This window comes from Esox lucius, chromosome 5 (assembly GCF_011004845.1).
Source record: "Esox lucius isolate fEsoLuc1 chromosome 5, fEsoLuc1.pri, whole genome shotgun sequence".
Taxonomy (NCBI): Eukaryota; Metazoa; Chordata; class Actinopteri; order Esociformes; family Esocidae; genus Esox; species Esox lucius.
In genome coordinates, this window is record NC_047573.1 from 7367818 (window position 1) to 7377874 (window position 10057).

Sequence of the window (10057 nt, forward strand, 5' to 3'; positions counted from 1 at the left end):
AAATAATCAGCAACACAAGCAGATACAGCAGATCACAGCGCACGCCCTCTCTTTGGCCAGCATAAAGCAGTCGAGCCGCTGGTGGAAAGCCGCCTGAGTTGCAAATTAGCCTATGCAAATTACAGATCTGGAGAAAAGCGGCAAAAGCTGGTGGCTCGCTGCCTGTAGGACATTATAGCCTCCTGTGGCCCACCAGCGGCAAAACACTGGCGGGCCGCCATCGATTGCTCACTGGGAAATATATCATGTAAGATTTCCTTCGGCAAAGTTACCTGGGTGACTGAAGTTACAGAGCAATGTTCTACCCTATTTAGAGCAAATGAAGGACAAACTCAAAGCAAACAATACAGTACCTTCTCAATATCCTTGCTGGGAATAGTTATTGCCATTAAAATGGCTGTTTACTCTGTGCTTTTTGGTTCTATCCCGCTAGCTTAGAAAGAAGTATGAGGCATCCCTTTTCTATTGGTGCAGTAATTATGTCTTTTTTCAGTGTGGATAAGTCTCTTCATAATTATGTTATTCCTGCTCACAGTAGTGATGAACTACTTCTTCACCCGCAATCTTTATGCTTATGAGTGATGGTAAGAGCTGGGGATTAATACCATAGGGGTTCTATACATAGAAGAAACCTTAACCTCCTTTCATTTGCTGAGGAAAACATATGAGTCACACAGATATTTTTTCGTCAGATACCTACACATTAGACAACTTCAGAAAGCATCATCTTGCCCCACCTTAAGCAAATGTCTCTTCTCTGTATGACGCGTTCCAATCCACCCACCCTCAACAGCTGCCTACCAGGTAAAAACAGATGCCTCTCCCACATGTGACAAATGTCAAACTGCAGAGGGCACACTACTCCACGGCTTTAGTGGCCTTGTTTTGTCTCCGTTTTTTGTTCCTCAACGTCTGTTCCTTTCTCTGTTGTTAGTATTTCTTCATCTTTCCCCAATGGTGATAGAGGGAATAAATGGATTTTGCGAACAAGCTATCTCCTTTTTATATCTCTGTGAAACCGGAAGCTGTGGAAGGCCACAATACAGTCCCTAAGATGAACTTATAGAAGTAAAATGTTAATACAGATCCAAATTGTTGACGTTATTTATAAAGATCCTTACTGTGGCCAAACATATCAACATCTATTTTTGAGGGTAAAAAAAAAACTTTTCATCTGAATTTTTTAAAAATGATATACTGTTTTCCTCTCTAAAATAGCTCTCATTACATGTATTTTGGTCATTTTGGAGGTGACTGTCTGTGTGTGTCAGTCCGTTCTCAGTCATATGAGCACAGCCCTTCCCAGGAGGGCCTAATAGGCCAAATGGGCCATACACTGAGAGGAAGAATTGCTGAGGTTACTAGGCACTAATCACTTAGCTTCCAGATGGTCTTGGTGACTCAGTGGATTTGTCCCAAAGGCACTTTAAAAATAAAAAAAAACATCTATTTAGCCCTGATAGGGATCTGGTCAAAAATATTGCACTACTTAGGGAATAGGATACCATTACGGACACACACAGTGACCAATGAAAGAATGACATCACCAGCCCTAAGGAAACCATTGCTCCAGCAATGCCATTTCATCTCTCTAAATGGAGAAGGCTGTTGACTGGACATCTCCCTCTCTCTGTGTAACCCTAGCCTTATCCCTCACCCCCATACTGATCAGTGTAGGAGGCTGTTGACTGATGAAGACGAATCCACATGGCATTAGCTGGAGAGTGAGACAAACTAGCAGCTCTAATTCTCTCAGTTAAACATCCAAGAGCACCCTTGGCCACGTTTCTGTACTCCCAGGTTTGGTTGTTCTGAATACAATGGCTAATGTATGGAATCTGTGCTATAAACCATATTCTGAGGCGACATAGTGTTTGTTTGTGTGATTTCCATTAGAGGGTGATCACATTTGTATGACTGGAAGAACGTGGTTTTAGGTGGTACATGATTTGAGGTTGTATCTGTTTTCTTTTTCCTTTTTTCAAAAGATGATTCTCTGTGCTGTGAAACGAGTAACATGGTTTGTATGTCGGAATCTGTTGGTCTGCTGTAACTACCTCCCGTCAGTGGGTGGCAGTGTGAGACGGTGGTATTCCCCAGGGACTGTGTGTAAGAGTACAAACACCGCTAAAACTGCTGAGATTTCAACAAGGAAACACCACGTCTCACACTTTTTCCCTGTATTTCAGGTTTGTAATACATTAAAACCACATAAACCACTTGTTTTACAAGTAATGAACATGTTAAAGTGCTAGCTAAACCAGTAATTTTTACAAGTAATGAACACGTTAGCTAAACCAGTCGTTTTTACAAGTAGTGAACACGTTTGCTAAACCAGTCGTTTGTACAAGTAATGAGCTCATTAGCTAAACCAGTCGTTTTTACAAGTAGTGAACACATTAGCTAAACCAGTCGTTTGTACAAGTAATGAGCGTGTTCAGGTAAGTGTTTTTGGGGTTTGGAGTTATAGCATGTGTTTAGAGCATGAGCAATGTGTCTGGTAAGTCAACAATGCTGATGGTATGTGCAAATAAATATAACTGCACAGATTTCAACAAGGAAACACAGCGGTCTCACCATCTCCCCTGTATTTCAGGACACATATAGCTGCTTATGGGTGCTGCAGTCCGGTACCTGTAACATTTGCATTCATAGCATTTAAACTCATTAGCATATTTTAAGCTCTGATGGGACAGTGGAATAAATAAATATGCATGAGGCATTTTTAAGTTGTATTAGTGTTATTCGGGAATCAGTGGGTGAATTTAATTCATTTACAGGACAGAAAATGTATGTAGCTACTGCACACCGCCCCTTTAATTCACACAGAGAACCACCATGAATGCGAAGTTGCTCAGACTCTGCATGCACCAACCGACAGTATGGTGGCGCGCCACATCAGCGACTGCGTCATGGGCTGACAAATTTCTACGATATATAATCCAGTTAGCTGATGCATAAGATGCCTATCCAGGCGCCGTGAGATCTGTCAGATAACAACTGAGCAAAAAACGGAAACCTGGTGTCTCCTCTGTAGTGGTGCTGACGTCGCCCAACACAACCCAAATCCACTATCTAGGTGCCCCGTACAGTGGTTCATTACTTGAAGGGCCACAAGAGTCAGCCGGGTTTGGGGGATACCGTATTTGCCGTTCTGCGAAGGAGAACTAAACAGAAACAGAGTTGATTGTGAAGACATCATTACAGCTGGTTCAGCCCACTGGCTAGCAGATGTCCTGCACTCCTGTTGAATATTCTGTAGTTATTTTGAATATTTTGGTCGGCCTTAATGTCTCCCTGTCAAGATTCATCATCTTTGCCGAGTGGAATAAATAAATAAAAATTAAAAAAAATTAAAAAAGGTAACAGAATTTAATATTCAATAAGGCGGCACTCTTTCTCTGTCACCCTATTTAGTGAGTAGAAATAGTTTGGCTGATAAGATGATACAGAGCCGGGAACCAAGACAACCCACATGGAGACATCTACAGTTGTTATCTAGGTGGGTCCTTTATGCTCTGTTTATTGTCCCCATGGCAACATGGGGGATGCCCCATTCTCGTCTATTTGTTGTCCCCATGACAACACAGGGGATGCCCCATTCTGGTCTGTTTATTATCTTCATGGCAATGCAGGGGATGCCCCCTTTCTGATATTTTTATTCTCCCCAGGAAAGCAGGGAATAACCCATTCTGGTCTTTTCATTGGCCCCGGGCAGCAAAGGAGGTGCCCCACTCTGGTCTGTTTACTGATGGAGCCATACAACCTTCAACTTCTTAATAATTATCTTGACTGCGCTCCAAGAGATTTAATGGCTTATTTTAACACTCATCTCCTTTCCTGTGTCTTTCCACAACTTCGTCTCTTGGTTCTTTTGAAAATTCCCCAGTGCCATTAGTTGAGTGATTGCTTTTCAGTGGTCCACCCAATGGAGGGAACTTTCAGGAACTGCAGAATGCATCCTGAAATGATGCAAGTCACTACATTTTAACACTGGTGGAAGCAAATTAAATTGCTGTGAGGTTTTTAAGGTGATTGGTTACGCCTGGGCTGTTTTAGGATTTCTCATGCATGTGAGGTGAAGACTTATCCAATTAAAATATTTCCTTTTATTATTTTTAATAGATAATTTCATAACAATGAAAAAAATCCCCAAAGTTTTGTGAAGAATGGTGTGTAGATAAGTCGTTTTATGCATTTAATCTTATTTAAATGCATAAAACTCTGAGGCAGTGACACGACAACGTGTGATGATGTTCGAGCGGGTCTGGATTTACATGTTTCACCCTCATCTGTTTTCATTTTGGCTGTCAGCTGCATCTCTGTCAGTATTGCTGTTTTGTTTCAGTAGAACCTGTTTTAGATTGCTTGAATTGAATTGTGCTAATAAACAGGTTATTGCTTTGTTAATGGGCCTATCAGCATGCTTCTATCAACCTTTATCCAACAAGGCACAACAGGTGCTCTTCGACCGCTCTTCATGTCATTTTAACCGTGCGTGGGTGCGGTGTCGGTGGTAATCTGATAATTAACTGAAAGTCCTACAGGACATTATTGAATGAAATTGTTGACCTCAGATATGACAATTCCCTAATTGTTTTAAAATATTGCCAAAATGACAGTGATAAAATGACATTTGTTTTGTCATTTGGGTTGTACAAAGGGCAGCAAAATCTCAACATAGAAAACATAAAGTCAAGAGAAACCCAAATTAAGAATGTGTTCTTTCAAAAAAGGTTATTTGGTGAAATTGTTCAAGAGCATCCACTATCCTCACCTTAAGCCACCCATCGAACGCTATCTAGTGAATACATATATAACCATCCATCTGTCAAACCATTAGGTGCTATGGGTAGTACGTATACTTTTGTGATCTCGACTAGTCCCTAGCCAGTTACTTGGCTTGAACGTTAGCAAGCATCTAGTTGAGAGGGGTTAGATAGCATTAGCCAAATCTGATTCAAAATTATAATTTCATTATAATTTCACAATGGCCCGGGTTTAGATGTGGTCCCTCTTTCAACACATGGTGTCGATTTACCACTGGATAATTTGCTGTGTTCTCAACCAGGGTCGACCTATGGCCATCTGTGTTTGTACATATAATTACTAATAAGGCATGACACAAACCATGCAAATGGACCATGCGTCATTACACAGCATGTGATTGTTAATGAATAGTGGGTCAGTATATTTCTCTATGAATAACTTTGCTAAGGTACATAGGCTGAGAGATTTGCTGCGGATCTAAAAATAGCTCCCACGAATCAGCCCGTCCTTGTAGCGGATTAGGCAGCGTGTGATTCTTACATTTGCACAAACAAGATGTTTTTTTTTCTCTCTCAGAACGTTTCACTATAAATATAGAACAAAACACAAGACAATCACATAAAGCAAATGTGTGATGGTTCATGCAGAGTGCGCCGGGAGAGCTTATGTTAATGCTTCTGAGTGCAACGATTTTTGAACTGTATCCGAATAATCTCCCTGTGTGTTCAGTAGCATCCCACCCACCCACCTACCACTCTCTGTGTGCCCAGCCTCCTGCCTGCCTTTCCATCATCCGTGTGTGTGTGTGTGTGTGTGTGCATGCGTTTTTAATTTCTACCTCACCCACTAGTGTCAATGCCCTCCCGCCATTCCATCATCCGTGTTGGTGCGTGTGTGTGAGTGTGTGTTTGTGTGAGTGTGTTTTTAATTTCTACCTCACCCACTAGTGTCAATGCCCGCCCGTCGTATCATGCAGCTCCATTGTTACATTAGGAACTCCGTGAACAGATGGTCTCAAAACCTCCCGGGATAAAAATAGAGTTTTTACGCTACAGTGCAGGTCCATTTTTCATCTCTCAATTCGTTTAGTGCGCCCCTTTTCAATCACGTACGTTGGTCATGAAGCAACTTTATGTGTGTGAAATGCTTGGCACTGAAACGATAGGCCCACACAAAGGTAGAATATAATTTCCTGACTGTATTGTGTAAAACATTGTTTTTTTGTTCAGAATGTTCAGAGTTCTGACAGAATGCTTGGAAACCCTTTTTTCTGGGTCAGTTTGTTTGAATTGCAGTGTATTGCACTATGTACATGCATTCATAGGGGGAAAACAATGCAAAGTCCTTCCGGACATAAATAATAGAACGGCCCCCAAATACAACCATGAGAACAACAACAATGACAAAATTGATATGAACACACCCGTGTAAGACAACAAAACGTTCGGGCCAAACAATAGATGATACCACGAATGAGACAGAGAGTTCTAATTCCGCGCCCAGGCTTTGTCGTAATGAGCTTTAGCACATTGCAGAGAGTTCATGTGTTGATGTTTTCTCTGACAGGCGCTGACAGATAGGAGGTGTTGCAGAATGACAATTCCTTGACATTGGCATGAAAACCACAGATCCTGTAGGCAGCTACATATATAGGAATTTGAGAACTAGGCCTCATCTCAGGAAGTGGAACACACACACACATTTTTGGGAGGTGTAGCATTGCCTCCCTCACATGATCTGAACCTTAAAGCTCCACAGCTCTTGGTCTCTCCCTCCATCTCTCTCTGTCTCCCTGCATCTCTCTCCAATCTTTTTTCTTTCTACGTCCTGCCTTCTCCTGCACACTGCAGCTATTACAGTTCTCTAGGTTTCTGCAATATCTGAGGGAATTGGCACATTTAGGATCACAACCTTAAAGCTATCTTGCTCTGATCCTACTTCAAACATTGTAAAACATACTGCATAGTGTTTTATGTAGGAACTACATGAATGCTTGAGGAATTTCGAAGGTAATACCAGATTACAAGTAATGGGGATTAAATAATCAAATTACAAAAATGAAGTATCCTAAATCTGTTCAGCCCTGATTGATCATAACATGTAGGTCAGAATTGGTGTCATTAATCGCACCATCAACAGTATTGACTTCTGCAATATTGAATCTTTTATTACATAGGATCATTATCTCTCATTACTATCCCACAATTTGGAAATAATCTATGTATTTTGCTAAAACCATTTCTGGTGCATGTTTTTGCCATTCCCTAACCCAAACCCTACCTAAACAAAACCATTAAAGAAACCATTCAGGACAGAATACCTAACCCTTACCTTCACTCCTAACCCTGACCAAACCCTAACCTAACATTTAATCTTTAATCTTTAAATTAATCTACTGCTAGTAAATGATCCACTACTGGTAAATGAATCTACTACAGGAACTATAAATACCATAATCAGGTCTTAGTATCTCGATATGAAACCAAATACTAAGAAAATATTACAGTTAGATGCAAGAAAGATAGGTATTGTTTAATGTCACATTTGTAAAACATGAAAGCATAACGTATAAATTGTAACTGATTACCTGCTTCATTTGCTAGCTAATCAAGTTCTTGTATGTCTTCGTCCATGGTTATCTTTATGAAATAACTGAGAAAATTTTTGTGAAGATTCATGTTGTATTTGAAAAATAGAACTTCCATATTCAGGTTACTATAGCAGCGTACATCTATTGTGTTCTAAATCTTTCATCTTCACTAGGATATGTTTCAAGGATGACAAAGAAAAGATTGTGCTCTTCAATAAATGTGAATAAATAATAATAAATAAATACATAACTCTATGAGATCATAGGCACAATAGCATAGTGTTAATCAGCCCCCTAATACAATTTAATATACAGCTCCGGAAAAAATTAAGAGACCACTGCAACTTTTTCTTTCCTTTCCACAAAAGTCGAAAAGGAAGGTTTTGAGTGAGGAACAGAAGGGTGAAAATTAAGAGACCACTGCAAATTGAACGCTTCAGTTCCTCACTCAAAACTTTCCTGTTCAACTTTTTTGGAAAGGAAAGAAAAAGGGGCAGTGGTCTCTTAATTTTTTCCAAAGCTGTATGTTTGTCTTCTGATGCTAAAATTAAGCACTGCAACAAGTATTTTTCTTTAGTTGGTAAGAGAGGGCTCTTGCAGAGGCAACACTTGGGATTACATTCCTGACGCCACATTTGCTAAAGAAATATGTGCATGCACGACTGGAAGATGCTTTGTTTGTACAACTATAAGTCATAGGTTATAGAATTGTCAAATGGTACAGAATCCTTCAATAATACTCAGTGACTAAAATCCCCACAGATTACAAAATGTCATAGTTTGTAGTTTTGGCTGTTTACTCAACACAGTTGTAATCAGTTTGATTTTGACTTAAAATGTATTAAATGCACTGCAAAATTAATTAATGCCAGTGAATGGAATTTGCACAATTCCGGGGGGAGACAAACAATTGAGCCTGGTTTTGAACCCCTATCAGTATGGGGCACATATGGTCTGGAGGTGGGGGCTTGGACTGCTAGACCAAACACCCACACAGGCTGTTTTTATTTTCCATTTTAAACTTAAATACAGACATTCAAAATGTCTCCTCAGTTTCAATTCTATTCCTAGCAAGATTTTCTTAATTCAATTTGTATTGAGGCGGTCTACATTAAAATTCAGTTCCAAGTTACAGTTTTTTTTACAATCACTTTGGCACTAATTTCAGAAGCTAGATGTCATTTTTCAAAACTCTAGACACAAAACTCACAACCAATGATCATAATGCTAATTTTTCAAAACTTTAACACTTTTTTCAATTGCTTGGATACAATACGCATAAAACTAAGATCATTTGTTAATTTAACAAAAATCACCTCTTCAATATAACAACTTAACATCAAAGTACTACTATTTCAAAAGGCAATTCACACATTACATTTCAGATGAGTGTCTATTAATTTCATTACAATCATCCAACTATCAATTGACACAACTGCTCCAAATGATAAGTAACTGTTGCATTACTCTTAATGCATAGTTGTATGGAAACAGACAAACAATATTCCATGTTTAGATCATGAAAGTCTCAAGATAATGAGATTCATTGTCACCAATTAGCGTTGAGCATGAAACAATTAGACTACATTAACTATGGATGTAATATTTCATCATCATTCTTTATCAGACACCGTTTCTATGCTCCCATGTACCACCTTTTCAGACTATTTACAGTACTGACAGTACTGCACTGTATGGATGCAGGCCCTTCTAATTGCATGTCCAATTCTGCCAACTCGTTACTGATGATTGTGTTCCCATTGTGGAACGAGTGTATAAAGAATTGATTGGGATCCACTTGCAAAAACATAGTGATACATCACATGGAGCCGGCAGGTGATCCAGGTCACAATAGAGGTCCAGCAGTGGCGGGAGGAAGACGAGGAAGACGTGTTGGTCAAAGGAATGGCAGAGGACAAGCACCCCTCATGAGATGTGGTCATGGGTCTCGTTTCAGAGGTGTGGGGGAACGTGGTAGAGGACAAGGCCATGGACCAAGACTGCGGCAGCAACAGCAAAGAGTGTCCAATGAAATCCAAGCAATAGTTGTAGACCAGGTCATAGATCATGGCATGACAATGACTGAAGCGGCTACAATGATACAACCAAACCTCAGAAGGTCAACCGTGGCCTCAATAATCAGAACTATCTGGAATGAGAACCGGTAAGTCGTCAGCATGCACTAAACATCCTGCTACACTCAATTGTCAAATGACTGCATACCAATGTGTCTCACCGAGTAGGTGATGTGACCAAGTGTCTTCTTACTGTAATGTTCCCTGTAGAATTGAGACTAGGCCAAATAGGGGAGGCAGAGGCAAAATTCTGACTGACCAACAAGAGCAGGTTGTGGTCGATTTGGTTCGGGCCAGAAATGAAATTCACCAGCATATCTTGAAACAGTGAAGACATGTTTAACAATGTGGAATCCATAAGTTTGCCGAATATTGCATGCATGCTGAAAAGGCACCAGGTGTCTTTAAAACAACTATACCGTGTGCCTTTTGAAAGAAATGCAGACAGAGTGAAGCAAATGAGGACTGAGTATGTTCAGGTATGTTCAGTTTCAAGATGTCTGTTGTAATAAAATTCCCTAGAAATTCTACATTGTACAGCAATCTCTTTCCAAAACGTATTTTTAGAGGGTGATGAAGCTGGATGCTGATGACAGCCATCACAAATTCATATATTTGGATG

At 40.0% G+C, this 10057-nt stretch overlaps 1 long non-coding RNA gene across 1 annotated transcript; it reads left to right on the top strand.

Moving 5' to 3' along the window:
* The first annotated feature begins 2136 nt into the window (after nucleotides 1-2136).
* Nucleotides 2137-4308, top strand: LOC117594480. Its single transcript, XR_004575731.1, has 3 exons — nucleotides 2137-2189; nucleotides 3418-3502; nucleotides 3672-4308. It is a non-coding gene; the product is annotated as an uncharacterized LOC117594480 (long non-coding RNA).
* The last annotated feature ends 5749 nt before the right edge of the window (nucleotides 4309-10057 follow it).